Below are 17,078 nucleotides of genomic sequence, written 5' to 3' on the forward strand. Positions count from 1 at the left end.
CACCGTGATCCATGCTGGCAAGAAGTATGCAATGCCATGCGTCATGGCGATCAAGGTAGCCGACAACGGTGCAAATGTGAGCGCCACGAGCACACTTCACTTGAGGTAGCCTGGGTCAGCTATGAACGGTATGGCAATGTGTCCCAGGAGGAGATCTGTAGCCGCTGATTAGTGCCTAACAGCTCAGCGTGTACAAGCGAAACCCCTTTGTCTCTGGCGCAATCGACACCTATTGAACGGCTAAGTACAACCGACTAACATATCACTGTGTTTTGAAACACAAGGACATAGAACGAAAGGTCAGCAAGAAGCATCTGTACCTGACCATTGCGTCGCTTTGCCCGATCTACTCTCTTAAGACCCCACATAGATTGTGCGTTTTTATCACAAGTTGCTTTCTGATCTGTCAATCTGAGTGCAATGGAAGTGGTGGCGGCCTGTTAGAGGGTCCGATTTACTGAGTAGCACATAGGGTATTGACAGGTCTTTTGACCGTCTAGGATGCCATTGTAATCCGAATGGAGACACGCCTGCATGCTTTCTGCGCTCATTATTGCGGAATTTTTCTTGGACGTGGGGTGGTCTGTACCTTGAGTCCCTTGCGGAATCGGTAACGCATTGTCCTACGAATGTTCTCCATTCTTGTGCGGTATCGAAGGCTGTGGAGCTTCATCGACGGACTCACTCTTAGCATTTCTATCTCTACTCGTTTGGTCCCTCTGATCATCATCTGAGTTCAATGTGGAGTCGCCGGTGCTAATCATTGAAGAAGACTGACTTGCAGTATCTTTACCACCGTCCACAAAGGAACCCGTCGTGTGAGCTGTGAAAGCCGCAGAATCAACATTAGCGCAGACACATTCATTAGGGGGGCGCCAAAAATCAGCAAAGCTCCTCGGAGTCCATAAAGCGCTTTACATTTCGACACCACAGTTTCTCAGAATTAAATGCAAGTATAATCAAAGCAGACATAGTTTTTCAAAGGGAAATAAATGCGAGATGAATGCGGAAATTGAGAGCGTGCGCGAGAGACAGAGAGAGAGCGTCTACGGCGTTAGTTAATGCCAGTGTCGGCGAAACGAGCCCGGGCTGCATTGCTGGACGGGCCTGCAATGTAGAACCTCGGGGGTCCAACGAGCGAGAGGCACAGTGTTGAGAAGCGTCTAATGCATAGCGGCGCTGAAACGTCGCCTCTTACCCACGTCGTCTGCAACTCTTGAGGTTGGCGCACTGGCTTAGGAAGCACGCGTTTTATAAAGGCCAATTCAGCCTTGACCCAATCCCAGTTGCGCGACCTGCTCCCGGTGCCGGGCGGGGGGCGGGGGGGGGGGGGGTAGTTGTGGCAAAAACTTTTTAATGTTCAGAAAGAGAGTTCAGCTTTATGCACAAAGCCGGCTTGCAAGAATCCTTCACCCCCTACGCTCCACCAGTCTCCAGAGGGTTCCCCACCAATTCCAAAGTTCCACAAGGGGCCCTCCACAAATCGATGGTTGAGAACTGCTGCCATAGGTCATAAATCAGATATCAGTTTTGAGGCGCTACCGAAATGAAATTTCCGTTAATTAGAAGACATAACCTATTTTGGGCACATACTTTGACAATTTTAGTTACGTTGTCCGCATGGTTCATTTTTTTGTGAAGCGCTTATGTAGGATAGGTAGTTATTCGGCGCAGGAGGTTCGCAAAGATAATAGCAATGGCGAAGACCCCGCGTCAGATCGAGCTAGGAGCTTAGCATCATTCCCATGATTAGTAGCGGCTACCGCGGATTTTGGTGGTGGCAGCAGTAACGAAAAGTGCGAACACGACCTCATGACCTCTGACTTTGTTAAGATAATGAGTCAGGCAAACATTAGCATGGAACTTCAACTAGTGGCCCAAGGTAATCTTTTTCAGCCTGCTCTTGATTACACTAGCGTACTGAGTGCTTGCACTGCTTTATCACCAAGGGGCTTAAACCACAAGAAAAGCTCGAGGCAAGTGAGGTGGCTCCTCGAGAACTTAAACATTGTGAGGAGCCATGAGCAACGCCAAGTTCGGTTTGCTACATAGCTATCAAACCGCAGTTCCTTGAGTAGATTTTCAATTTTAATGGCAAGCTAGATCGCATTGTGTCAGTGCGCGCAAAGCGTGCCAGCCATGAACCAAAAAAAAGACTTAAAAAAAGAAAACGTAAGCAGTACTTAGAGTCGAAGACCGAGATTCAAAGCGAACTTTTCCAGCAAATCAGCAATACGTCACAAATAAACCACCACACGACGTTGCAGTTGCGTGGTATTTTTACGCCAGTATGTTTTGCTTGTAGCTAGGAGAATGCGTACGTCAGACATGCAATAACCGCAGCGTTGAACTGAATATTGGCCCCTTGCTTCTGAAAAGTAGTGAAAGGACTAAACTTGCTGATAAGGATTTCAAAATTTGAACAATGGGAGAAGACACAGTGCAGCACATGCTGGATAATCAGATGTACTTCCAGTTCAGTTCAGTTCAGTTCAGTCGTTCAGTCGTGTCCGACTCTTCGTGACCCTATGGACCATGTCACGCCACGCTTTCCAGTCTCTCACTATCTTGCTAACATCACATAACTTCATCTGCAGTGCCTCGAGGATGCCATCTAACCATCGCTTTCGCTGCCTACCTCTTCTTCGGCGACCCTCAACCTTTTCCAACATCAAATCTTTCTCCAGCGACTCCTCTCTTCTCATCAGATGACCAAAGTAGATGAGATTTAACTTTAGAATTTGACCCTCCAATGAGCAGTCAGGGATTATGGTCGACAATATCGACTGATTTGATCGTCTGGCGGTCCAATAAACTCTCAAGAGTCTTCGCCAGCACCACAATTCAAACGCGTCAATTCTTCGGCGGTCAGCCTTTTTCACAGTACAACTCTCGCATCCATACATCACAACTGGAAAGACCATAGCACGAGTTATACGGATCTTGGTTGGCAGACTAATGTCTCTGCTCTTTACTAGGCGGTCAAGGCTAACCATTGCTCTCTTTCCCAGCGTCTCCTAATTTCATGGCTGCAGTCTCCTTCCGAGGTAATCTTGGAGCCAAAGAAGAGAAAATCTGTCACAGCTTCCACTTCTTGTCCATTGATGCTCCAGGACTTGATAGGGCAAGACGCCATGATCTTTGTCTTTTTAATGTTCAGTTTAAGCCCAAACTTCTCACTCTCTTCTTGTACGCGCATCAGAAGTCTCTTGAGTTCCACTTCACTTTCTGCAATTAAAGTGGTATCATCCGTATATCTAAGATTGTTGATATGTTTCCCAGCAAACTTCACTCCAGCTGAAGACTCGTCCAGACCGACCTTCCTCATGATGCACTCTGCATATAGGTTAAATAGGCAGGGCGACAGTATGCAGCCTTGCCGCACTTCTTTCTCAATCGGAAACCAATCAGTAAGACCATGCCTAGTTCTGACTGTGGCTTCTTGTCCTTCATACAGGTTCCTGAGGAGACAGATGATGTGAATTGGAACTCCCATCTCTTGGAGAGCTTGCCACAATCTGCTGTGATCTACGCAGTCAAACGCTTTCGCATAATCACTAAAGCAGAAGTAGATGGGTTTCTGGAGCTCTCTTGCTTTTTCCAGGATCCAGCGAAGGTTGGCAATTTGGTCTCTAGTTCCTGTGCCCTTGCGAAACACAGCTTGCATGTCCGGAAGCTCCCGATCCACATACCGCTGCAGCCTTCCTTCGAGGATTTTCAACTTCACCTTGCTAGCATGCGAAATAAGCGCGATCGTGCGGTAGTTGGAACAATCTTTGGCACTGCCTTTCTTTGGAATGGGGATGTAAACTGACCTCCTCCAATCCTGTGGCCACTGCAGGGTTGTCCAAATCTTCTGACATAATGTATGCAGAATGTTAACAGCGTCATGGTTTAGGTTTTGAAGCAACTCAGCTGGAATGCCATCAATTCCGCTAGCTTTGTTCTTAGCAAGGCTGGCTAAGGCCCATTCAACTTCACTCTTCAGGATGCCCGGCTCGAGATCAGTAATCACAACCGTCTTATGTTGGGTTTGCACATTCGGGTCCTTGTACAGTTCTTCTGTGTATTCCTGCCACCTCTTCTTTATCTCTGAGGCTTCAGTGAGGTCCTTGCCTCGTTAGTCCTTTATCACGCCCAGCTTAGCACAGAAGCTTCCTTTGATATCTTTGATTGTCTTATACAGAGCTCTTGTGTTGCTTAATTGGCTGTTGTCCTCAACTGCTTGACACTGTATGTTCAGGAAGACATTCTTATCTCTCCTTGCTAGTTTCTGAAAATCCGCATTGAGAACCTTGTATCTTTCTCTTTCCCCCATAACTTTTGCCATCCTCCTTTCCTCAGCTATTTGCAAAGCCTCTTCAGATAACCAGTTTGCTTTCTTGCACTTCTTTTGCTTTGGAACTACCTTAGTAGCAACTTCTTGTATTATATCATGAACATCAGTCCACATCTCTTCGGGCTCTCTGTCTTCCAGTTCTAATTCTTGAAATCGATTCCCCACTTCCACAGCATATTCTAATGAAATTTGATCCAGATCATACCTGAAAGGCCTTCTACTTTTCTGCGTTTTCCTCAATCGAAGCTTAATTTTGGCAACAAGAAGCTGATGATCGGTGCCACAATCGGCCCCAGGCCTCGTTTTTCCTGCTTGTATAGCGCTTCTCCATTTCTGGCGGCAAAGAATATAATCGATCTGATTTCTGTGCGTACCGTCCGGTAAAGTCCATGTGTACAGGCGCCTCTTGTGGTGTTGAAAATGAGTATTCGCTATGGTCAGGTTGTTTTCTTGACAAAACTCTACTAGCCTCTGCCTAGCTTCATTTGGCTCGCCAAGACCGAACTTGCCTATAATTGCGGATATTTTTTCACTCCCGACCTTAGCATTCCAGTCTCCTATGAGAAAAACGACGTCTGATGATGGGGTGCGGTCTAAAAGGCATTGTAGGTCCGCATAAAATCTCTCAAAGTCAGCTTCTACAGCAGTAGTGGTCGGTGCATAGACTTGGATAACTGTTATGTTGAAAGGGTGACCTTGGATCCGAAGTGAAATCATTCGGTCGTTTATGGGGTTGTAGCCTAGCACTGTTTCGCCCATTCTTCTGTTTACCATGAGAGCGACCCCATTCTTTCTCTTGGATTCGTGCCCACAATTAAAGACATAATGGTCGCCGGAGTTAAATTCTCCCATTCCGGTCCACTTGAGCTCGCTGATACCCAAGATATCAATGTTCAATCTGTCCATTTCTCGCTTGATGACATCCAGTTTACCTTGCATCATAGACCTTACATTCCATGTTGCTATGTGATATACCTCCTTGCAACATCGGACTTTCCGGTCGCTTCCCGACACATCCACAACTGAGCGTCGTTTTGGCTTTATCCCAGCCGCTTTATTCGTCCTGGAGCTACTAGGAATCGCCCTTTGTTCATCCCCAGTAACATGTGGGACGCCTTCCAACCTGAGGGGCTCATCTTCCGGCGTCATATATTTAATGGTATTGTGACTGGCCATAGGGTTTTCTTGGCAGGAAATACTGGGGTGGGTTGCCATTACCTTCTCCAGTGAATCACATTTTGTCAAGACTCTCTGCCGTGACCTGTCTATCTTGGGTGGTCCTACACAGCAGAGCTCACGGCTTCATCGAGTTTCGCAAGCCCCTCCGCCACGACAAGGCAGTGATCCATGAAGGGGAGATGTACTTCCATACCAGGTTTTATGGCAACGAAAGAGGTAACGCAGAATAAAAAAGAGAAACGTAAGTCACATCTTAAAGTAAGAGGTACTGTGCCAAATATTTTACGTTCAGAAAATTTTCAATTGTTAATTTTCATTCTCTTATTCATACTATATTACTTTTAATCCATTTTTAACGATTGGACTGAAACATGTTCTAAATGGTATTTATAATGAATAAAATAAGTATTTTATAATTACTTTGGGAAGAGTTAAATACGTAAATTTGTGTACGCATTGCATCTCAGTTCAGATATTTCACCAAAAGAAATGACATCCCTAGTATTTTTGTGAATCGCCCAAAGAGTTAATCACACAGCGCGTGAATATTTCTTGTGGACAAACCGTAAACCTCGCCTGAAGTTGCAACAGCAAACGCATTTATTATCGCGGAAGCGTTACTTCGCTATATTCACAGATTTTAACGCGGTAGCGTTAAGGAGCTCGTGTCGCAGAAAAGCCTGTGGCGTCGGCGTCCAGTGAGCGATAAATCCCGGCATGCACTTCATAAATAAAAAGCAAGTTCCAAGATGGGTTGGGTGGGAATCGAACCAGGGTCTCCGGAGTGTGAGACGGAGACGCTACCACTCAGCCACGAGTTTTTTTTTTTATTTATTGCCGGTCCTCGGCTTTCACAAAACACAGACAAAAAAAAAGACAAAATATGTACACAGTTATACAAGAAGCGAAATCCCCAAGAGAGGACCAGGCTTTGTCACATTAAAATTCTCTGAGTGTTGTCAAAGGCTCTAGCCTTGAGAGCCACTCAGGGACACCACTCAGCCACGAGTTCGATGCTTGAAAGTGGTACAAAAGCGCTTCTAGTGAATGCGGTGTTGCCTTAGAAACATGCCGTAGATCGTTATACTGCAGTGTATGTCGGTAATTATGAGCATGTTACTTACAGAAGTCGCAGTTACACGAGTAGCGAAGTACGTATCCGCTACATTTCTTCTGCGCTCTGCGCACATGCAGAGCCATCTTGCGGCAAGCACAGAATAACCCCTCCTCGCAATGTGCGGCGCTGCCCCGACACGTGGCGCGCCACTCGCCCCTGACGTTTCGCCGTGCACCCTCACAGGTAGTAGAATCAAGCGTCTTTCCTTTCGTTAGATCACTATCTTCGCTCACCCGCTTCTCCCCTTCGGGCCGCGCGGGTACCGGTGCGAGGATGCCCCAATACCCTTGCGTTTAGTAAGTTTTCTCGACGAGGTGCAATAACGCTATCGCGTTCCACTCTTGAAGGCGAAGCTTAAGCGTCCTCCAAATTTTTTGTCCGCACACCGTGTCCGCAGGCCACGTACCCAAAATCATCTCCGCAGCACTTGCGAGTAATTGAGAAGTGGTAGAGGTTAACGAGTGGTGTTAATCGATAGAGGCTGACGTAATGTGGCAAAAATAATAATTAGGCCAATAAGTTAATATGTAATTAATTACAGGCAAAAAATGAAAACGTTGTCCGCTGGTAGAGGTTAGCGAGTGGTGTCATTTGATAGAGGGTGACTTAGTGTTGTGTCGGAAATAATAATGAGGTCAATAAGGGAATTAGGCAATTATTTAGAGGCAGAAAATGAAAAAGTGAAGGCGAAAATGGTCTGATTAGCGAATGGCTTGGCGCCACATTTGAATGAATCAAATACTAAAATAATTATTAAATCATTGAATTAGGATGATGTCAAAGATGTGACGTCACGCAACCTGAAGTCGAGCCTAAAAAGGCCATAGGAAGGGATTGGCGCGCAATTTTGAAACTACCAAAGACTAAAATGAATAAATAAAAAGTGAATTAATGTAACGTAGAGGATGTGGAGTCACGAAACCGTAAATAGAGCTGAAAAAGGGCACAGGAAGGGATTGGCATGAAAACTGAATCTACCAAAAATTAAAATGGTTAAACAAGAAATGAATTAAGCAACTAGAAGCAACTAAAAGCAAGCAGAAGGAACCAACACTAGCATCTGCTTCGTATTACTCCAATGCAGATTCTGCGGTGCTCTTTAAATTTTTTCCGGAAAGAAGTGATGGTGTGACTGGCTGAGTCATATTGCGCTTGCATTGATGATATGAAATGTTTATACTGTATTTCATGTTCCCTGATCATAACTTAATACTTGCTTCAGGAAGTAATCAGCTTGTACACAGTGCCCATCTGACTTAGAGGTAAAATCGCATTTTCTCAACAAATTGGGCATTATTCCATTTGCACATTCAGAAAGTGTCGAATCTCCTCACTCTACCGCAAAGCATTCTTCTCTTTATTTGCTTTCTGCAATGGACTGGGCGAGCCTCTATAACATTTATCGCTGCGCAAGATGTGCCTGAATTTTTCCGCAGATAAACCCTTTCAGGCATGCATGACTACGTGCACATTGTTGCAGGTTGCTTTGAACGATTTTATCTTGATGCTTTATGGCCGGCTTTAAATTGAGTGGTGCGGACAGCAGGACCACATATTGTTTCTTGCTTAATAAATTACTTTTTTAGGGATATCTTTGCCTGTTTCCGGAATCCTGGACCATTGTCACCATTACTTGACGTCAGGTAGAGATGGTGAATGGCAAATCCTTTTCGGACGCAGCCGCGCCCTTTTAGGGAAAGCTGACACTGATAAAGCCCTCCCCTGAGTCGTTCGAATAGGAACCAGTCAGTGAAGCAGCTACCGTCACCAGGAGCTGCCGCCTGAGCATGCATTGCTACTGGACACCGTCCGGACCGTACGTCAACAGTGTCTACGACGACGAGCCTCCATTATTTTGCGTTACTCTGCTACTAACCATACACAAATTGTCACCAGATGAGTATTCCGAAGAATGGTTGACACAATGCCACGAGTCATATCGGTCGTCTGGGATACATTCAAGCCAGAACTGCTTAGTACATTCACAAGTGTCCTGTAGGCGGAGAAAGCTGAAGTAATGCTGCGCTCTCGCATTGAACAGCTCAAGGCACACGGTTTATACCGAAGAAAGGAAACGTCTTTAAGCGACGGTGACCTTGAAATTGCGGATTATAGGCCCCAAGGTGGAACTGCTTTCTTGATTCCACATAATTTTCTGAAAACAGTTGGCGATCTCATTAAATGAGCCTCCAGTGTAGAAAAGCGCTCGACGCCCAAACGCACCAATACTATCAACCAGCCGAACCCTAAGCTATATCCACAAATTGGTGATTGTCGGTGATTGTCGAGTACGTTCATGTGAGCTAAGAAGATCTTTGCGGTCCATTACATCGGCGCGTTTTATTGCGTCGTCAATAATTTGCGTTGGATACCTTTGTCTTGTTAGGGCATCACGCAGTTTCCTGCAGTTGTCAACGAAGTCGGAATCTTTTGAACAAATTTTTTTAAAACGAAGTGCTTGGCTGTATGGTATACTTGTCTTACAGTGCCTTGCATGGCTGCTCTGGAAATGGAGGTATTGATGCCTGTCAGTCGGTTTCCTATAAAGTTTAGTCACAAGTTTAGTGCCAGACAAGGACACTGTTACGTCCAAAAAATTTATCGACGATGCCGAATATGATTCTGTAAAAGAAATGGATGGGTGCACACTGTTGAATCCTGCTATAAAGGACGTAAGTTCTGATTCACCGTGGTGCCAGATGAAAAAAATATTATCTATGTAGCGCTTGTAATAAAAGGGTTTTAGCTACATCTACCAATGAATTTGTCCTCAAGTAGTCCCATGAAAATGTTGGCGTAATTTGGGCCTATCTTGGTTCCCATCGAGGTACCGCTCACCTGTACAAAATGATCCACATTGAATTCGAAATTATTAAACTGTAGAATGAGCTTGAGCAGGACTGCCAGAGTGGAGGAGTCGACCGGTTTTGTAAATGATAAATCGTCGTATGCGTCGAGCACCGCACGGATACCATCTACATGGGGAATATTAGTATACAAAGAAGCTACATCCATCGTCACCAGTAGGGAGTCATGAGGAACGTCAAAGTCGATAATATCTGTTAAGAAGTGGTTGGTGTCTTTTAGGTATGACGAAAATGTGGGCGGAATGATGTTGATTATGCTGTCGACATAGCGGGACAAAGGCTCAGTAACCGTTCCAATGCCTGACACTATTGGACGGCCGGGGTTTCCAGGCTTGTGAATCTTGGGTAAGAGATAAAATCTCCCTGCGATTGGGCTGAGGGGTACTAATGAGTGGCTTGCCTTTTCGAATAGTCTTCCGTCTTTGACAAGTTCAGCTATGCTGTCTATTACAATTTCTTTATATCTACAGGTAGGATCAGCGTCCAAACGTTTATAAAACGTGGTATCATTAAGTTGCCTTTCTGCTTCAGCTGTATAATCACTTTTATTCATGACTACCACTGCTCCACCTTTATCTGCGGGCTTGATAACAATATCATGCCGGTTCTGCAGTGAATCAATTGCCTTCTTTTCATCTGCAGACAAGTTGTGCTTGAAAACAGTGCGCTTTTCGTACACCTTTAGAATGTCTTGTTGCACAGCGGATATATATAGGTCGAGGTATTTATCTCGCTGAGTAGGCGGGGTCCATTGATAATGTGACGGCATATGCGTAGAAGAGGGCCGTTCATGAAAAAACTCCCGTAGTCTCATAGTGCGTGTGAAGTTCTCCAACTCTTTTACTAGCTGGAACTCGTTATACCCGCCTGTCGCTGGACAAAAGTTCAAGCCGCGCGAAAGCACTGCAATTTCTTTTTCAGATAAGGCAAAATTTGATATGTTGACGATGTTGGTTTGGGACGGAGCTTTAGCACTGGCGTTCACTTCTGGGGAGAACGCGGAAGGAACGTTATCACGCAGGAGCTTGTTAGATTTTGCAACTTCCACTTGTGGAGTCCTTTTTGCTTGATATTCATCTAATAAAGTGTACTGCAAAGGTGTTAAATCGAGAGTAGCACGCAGTTGTCGTTCCCTGTTCGTTAAGTCTTTAACGGATGACTGTTAATTATCAATGACAATTCGCGTGAGTTCTAAGGATGCTTTCTTTAGAGTATCCTTCCACATATTTGCGTTTCGGCTCGACATTTCAGATGTAGCAGGCCTTGAAGCGAGTCTAAGGCCTCTCGGAGGAATCGACGCTGCGACATAAGAACTTGAAGTGGACGCATGAAGTTGGTATCGGACGCGCTTGTCAATCAACTTTCTAAACCTAAGAAAACAAGTCGAGGATGTCACCATACCGTTTGAAGCAGTGCCTAGTCAGTTCTGCGTGGCCTTCGCTCCGTTCGCAGACTTGCTCCTTAGAGGGCAGGTGTGGACGTAACAGTGTCCTTGTCTGGCACTAAACTTGTGACTAAACTTTATAGGAAACCGACTGACAGCCATCAATACCTCCATTTCCAGAGCAGCCATGCAAGGCATTGTAAGACAAGTATACCATACAGCCAAGCACTTCGTTTTAAAAAAAAATTGTTCAAAAGATTCCGACTTCGTTGACAACTGCGGGAAACTGCGTGATGCCCTAACAAGACAAAGGTATCCAACGCAAATTATTGACGACGCAATAAAACGCGCCGATGTAATGGACCGCAAAGATCTTCTTAGCTCACATGAACGTACTCGACAATCACCGAACCCCACTTTAGTGCTAACCCATTGCGCGTCAGCACCAAATGTTAACGCCATTCTCCGAAAACATCACAATATTGTTATGCAGAACAGTCGCCTGACCCAAATCTTCCCACAACCACCTCGTGTCGCATACCGAAGGTCGCGAAATTTGCACGACTTGCTAACTTCATCTAAAATGACTAACCCTCCTTCAACTGGCTGCCGCCCTTGCCAAAAGCCACGTTGTAAGGTGTGCGATCACATGACCACCACTACAGTAGTGAAAAGCACAGCATCAGACTTTTACTGTAAAATAAAAGGTGATTTCACTTGCGACAGTAGCAATGTCATCTATCTGCTCCAGTGTTCTGTGTGCGGACTCCAATACATTGGACAGACGGAACTGCCGTTCCGGTTACGATTCAACAACCACAGATCACACGCTAAAAGCTTGCCTAACCTTCCGCTTTCCAAACATGTCGCGATTCCGGGCCATTCTTTTGACAACATTACAGCCACAATACTGGAATCTGGATTTATATCTCAGCATGAAAGAGAGGTCCGAGAATCATTTTTAATCTACAAATTCAATGCAGTTACTTCTGGTCTCAATGAAAACCTAGGGAAAATATCTTTTTTTCCCAAGACGCGTGATTAGTATTGAAGTGAAGGTGCATGACATGCTATGTTTACGTTTTTACATGTATTTACTTTTATTACAAAAGAGTGCTCCAGTAAACTTGAATTGAACTTTCTACATGTCAGCATATAAAATATTTTTCTCTGTATGTTTCACTAGCGACTGCTCCTCGTGTGTTGGATTTTGCATTTATTTTGTGCGCAAAAGATGATTACATATCTTGCGTATGATTCCTGGTAATATCTTAAAAGATGCAATACGCGTTAATCATTACCTTGTGCGCATGTGAGCGGACATTGTGTGTCGAATTGTTATGTATCTGCATGCCACGCCGAAAATGTACTGGATGAGCGCCACACGCGCCATTATGAAATGATATAACCTCTTTGACAATGTATTATTTGTGGTTTTACGCGCATTTTATTCTATTGTCATTACAGTGTTACTACTTGTCACATGTCCTTCGACATGTATTTAAGCGGAAAGCATAGGCTGCTGTGTGCATTCCTTGACGAAGGCCGGGCCCCGGCCGAAACGTCGGAAATAAACCTTTGTTTTCGTTTGTGCGCCCCTACCTCATCTTATATATATATATATATATATATATATATATATATATAGATATATATATATATATATATATATACACATATATATATATATATATATATATATATATATATATATATATATATATATATATATATATATATATATACATACTGTATTAGTTTACCTTGTAAAGAACGAAACCTAACTATTTTAGGTTTGGTTTGGTTTGTGGGGTTTAACGTCCCTTAGTGGCTCAGGCTATGAGAAACACCGTAGTGGATGACTCCGAAAATTTCGACCACCTGGGGTTCTTTAACGTGCACTGACATCGCACAGCACACGGGCGCCTTGCTTTTCGCTTCCATCGAAAAGCGGCCGTCGAGGCCGGGATTTGATCTTGCGTCCTTGGGAGCAGCAGTCGAGTGCCGTAACCACAGCGCCACCCCGGCGGGGTCTTTCGTAGGAGCAACATAAGGTGAGCTACTAACTATTTTAGTCGCTCACTTCCAGTGGTCCCTACCAAATTAACATCGAGGTTGTTATCCAGCATTTTGTGCATTTTGTGTATTCTTTGCTTTGTGCTACCTTGTACAGGGGGATCGAACTGCCTTCAAGTGAAACGTTTTTCACTTTTTTTTCATTGTTTGTACATAAAACCACTTGACGTAAACTCTGTTTTAAGAGTATAGGAAGCGACAGGTTTAATGGCTCTCACTTACCGGCTTCATTTGTGGATTCACGGTCGCGAGCATGCCTTTGCTGCTGCACTGCCATTTGCCATTCACCAGTGCTGTCAGAAAAGTATAGGGTTCGAAAAGCATTATGCATTATCGGATGAGCGTCAACAGATATTGTAGACCATTACTGCCATCCCAGCTTTGCAGAACTATACTTTTTAAGGGATAATCCAGCCTCGTCTTCATTTCATTTTACCAGAATATATCCTGGAAGTGTCTCACTGCTAAAAGCTAGCTTGAATATGCCGTGGAACGATATCACTTGCATGACGGTGGTACAAGTATTTATTAGACAAAACCGAAGTGGAATTAAAAAAAAATGAAACAAAGAATTTTGATAGCAATTATTGAGGTAAAGAGTACCAACTGTGCAAAAACAAACTAACGGGCTAACATTGCATATCAAAAATCGCAATGACGAACAGTTTGACAATGATAGCGTACTGCAATATGTGCTAGAATTCGTAGCTCTTCAGCTCTTCTCTTTTCTGTATCTTTCAGCTGGTTTTAAGACGGCTCACTACCAACTCGCCCCGTCGTCAAGCTTGTTGAAATTCGCTTTGCTACCTGCTTGATCAGTAGTCTTTTATCTGTGCGTAAAATAACCGTTACAAACGAGCCTGCCTGGCATGCTTCTCTAACTTGGGCCATTGAAGGCTGGATTCTGACCTACCGATCCAATGTGAGTGCCGAAGCACGAGTTGGCAGCGCCTGCCAACCGAGGCATTTAATGCGGTCACGTGACGTACCAAAACCTGATGGTTAACCACTAGAAATCCATCTCACCTGTGAACTACCAACCCCCAAGGACGTGCCCGTGTTTTATTGCGAAATCATTTCTACGACAGCCAAAGCGAGACTTCGGCGGTTTGCCACAGTTACGCCGTGAAGAGGCGTAGCTACCGTGTCCTCTTAAAGAAATCAGCCTGCCATGCCATTTGAATTCATTAATTTCACGTTACCCTTATGACACGGTTAGGAGCGGCCAACTCAGATAGCTCTTTTCATACGGCAGGGTTGACATCAGAATCTGCCTGGCAGAACCGTTTGCATCCTCGGTACCACCTACGACACGCAGGCACGTCAATACGGCTTGGTTGAAGCGTGACTATATGTGGGCTGGTAGTTTACGCTCTCGTGTCATACCCTTAAAATAGGATCTTAAGTGTCACCAATAATTTAGCACCTTACAGTGAAAGGGCATGGTAGGGGAATAATGTAGCAGGCAAAAGACGTTTCCGCCGTTTTTTTTGCATTTCAACTAGGGTTAAAAAGAGCTAATCCACAACTACTTTTTTGAAAGTCGAAAGCCTTTGTAGGCTCATGGTGACGTTCGTGTCCTTTCAATGGATATGCAGCCCGGATTGTTGGCCGCAGGAAATTAATAAGGGAAAAAATCTGTCTCAAAAGGGTATCGAACCACTATACGTTCGATCCCTACCAAGCGCGCTAACGATGTGTTATTCTTTGATGTGCTGCAACGCATATAGATGACCTGCCACTAGCCCCGCATGATATAAGGTTTTTGTCTGTGGTGGAGGCAGGGATCCCGCACCATACCACATTCCTTCTTTACGTGCAGGCAGCTTGGCGTCGTGCAATGGCTTTCCGTCATTGTCACCCCGGAACCCGATCCGTTTATGAATATTTGTCAAAGGCGTGTCGAAAATCCAGGGGATGATGATCGACAGACGCTGCAGAGAAGACGAAAAACAAATGAAGGAATTACAATATTCACAACCAGCGATGACAGGTGGGGTTTTGTGAAATGCAATAGAATTGCTTTGGAGTGTATTGAACTGAATCCGATCATAATTCCGATAAACCGGTCGTAATTCAGTTTGTCTAGCATGAGATCATAGTAGCGAGGACAATGGCGATAGAAGTAGTGATAATGATTACGATGACAGTAGGAATAATAATCGCGCTGCAGATAGCTATAGTAATCATGATGATGGAAATGACGATGACGCAGCATATACTGTTAGTGATGATGCTAGGGTTTGTGATGATGATATGATAGTTGAAATGACAATGAAGATGCAGTTAGCGAAAACAATCCTTTAAAATGGCTTTGCCCATTTCAGCTCGTAAGCAGACATGAGCGCAGTCGTGTCATCCTTTCGGCCACTGTGTCATCGATAGTGTTTCTGTAGATTACGACTTCAAACATTCTCATACTGATGGTTTTTGTATTACTGGCCTTTGCTACCTAGCGAAGGTTTTCAACGCCACAGCGTTGAACGTCCGGATCTCCGAAAATTCCATTTCTCCATCTGCGTTTTGAGGCTGGCATAGAGCTTTGTGAACGAACAATCATATTTCTTGGGAGGTGTTGATTGGGGGACATGACAGAGAGCAGTGATTGACCAGCAGGTTCTTCGACTTCCCAAGACCAAATTGCACCGCGTACTCGGACTTGTAGTTTCAGATGTTAAGATGTGATGAAACTAAAACCCTCAGGGACGCTTTGATCCCGAGTCAGGCTGTTAGACCGCGCAGGTTCCTTCGTACGGCTCGGTTTTGATCGGGTCAGGGTACATACGCCGGGTGGCTTTTCGCAGGATGCAGTAGATTACGGCTCTTTGGAAATAAGCATGCATGAGATACCATAAGTACAGATTAAGGGGTTATTGATTAACAGAGCGGCTTCTCACATGATGCAGTAGATTACGGCTCTTTGGAAATAAGAATGCATGAGATACCATAGGCACTGATTAAGGGGTTAGTGATTAAAAAAAGTAATAAAACGCATACACGAGAAAATGCCAGGGAATCAATGGGCGGGAGTTATTAAAGGTGTAAAGCGTTAACGGTAATCTTTTAAAGAGCACCATATCTGATTCTCAGATTTTTTTCTCTTGTCCCGACGTCCTCATCAAAAGCGTCTTGTTTTATGAAACATAAGATGGGGTGTTCGCTGAACTTGAGAATATTCAGCGAAGCAATTCTTTCTCGTTTTGGCAAAAATATTTTATTGCGAAACCTCTACTCTCCGGCCTGCAGGTTCCGAGTTGGCTGAATGTCTGCAAATGACCTTAAACCCTGCATGAGACCCCACCTAGTCTTCTTCTCTTAGGCCTATGAGTGGGGACAGAAATATTTCAGAGCTGAAGCCCTCCTTTCGGGGCAGCATACTGGGACACAGTCGCTTTCTTGGTGGTTTAGCTAGTCTGCGTGTAGTGCGATTTTATTTAAAGAAAAAAAACATCGAATCGGATTCAAACCCGGGTACTGGAATTCACTAGCCGAGCGTCTTAAACACCGAGCCATCGCTTTTTTCTTTATTGCCGGTTATTGATAAGTTACACAGAGCACACACACTAGAAAAGCGTTCGCAAGCCGCCTGCCGACAGCGTGGCGTAGGCGTTGCCACATTAAAATATTCTAAGCGTTGCCAGCGGTTCCAGCTGTGGAGCTCATTCTGGTATACATAACTGCATCTTCCGTTCCTCCAAAAACGTCTGTACTCATCTCTGAAAATACATACGTGCAGGAGGAGCATCGGGGTCGCAGCAATAACCTGCCATTCTCGACCGCCATATACAATGAGGTCCATCAGCGTAAAGAGGTCAATAGATAAATCATTTTATGGCGAAAGCAGTACTGCAACAACCAAAGCGAGACCTCGCGTGGCCGAAGCTACGCCATGAAGAGGCAGCTCCACCGTGAAGATGCGCAGCTACGGTCTCCTCATAAAAAAATCACCCTGCCATAACATTTGAATTGACGTTACCCCTATGCCACGGGCAGCACCTGCCAACTCCTGTCGCTCCTTTCATATGGGAGGTTGATGTTGGAATCAGCTTGCCAGAACCGTTTGCATTCTCGTTACCCCTACGACAAGCAGGCACGTCCATACGGCTTCGTTGAAGT

The 17,078-nt window shown here is 44.7% G+C and overlaps 1 long non-coding RNA gene and 1 pseudogene across 1 annotated transcript in view; one reads left to right on the forward strand and one right to left on the reverse strand.

Annotated features, from left to right (window-relative positions):
• The window catches only part of LOC146200755 (uncharacterized), a 58,369-nt gene that overhangs the window by 3,415 nt on the left and 37,876 nt on the right, over positions 1-17,078 (reverse strand). The window lies entirely within an intron of this gene.
• On the forward strand, positions 44-11,931 carry LOC146200756 (uncharacterized; annotated as a pseudogene).

Source organism: Amblyomma maculatum, chromosome 2, assembly GCF_055883805.1.
Source record: "Amblyomma maculatum isolate TAMU_Amacu chromosome 2, ASM5588380v1, whole genome shotgun sequence".
NCBI classification, from domain to species: domain Eukaryota; kingdom Metazoa; phylum Arthropoda; class Arachnida; order Ixodida; family Ixodidae; genus Amblyomma; species Amblyomma maculatum.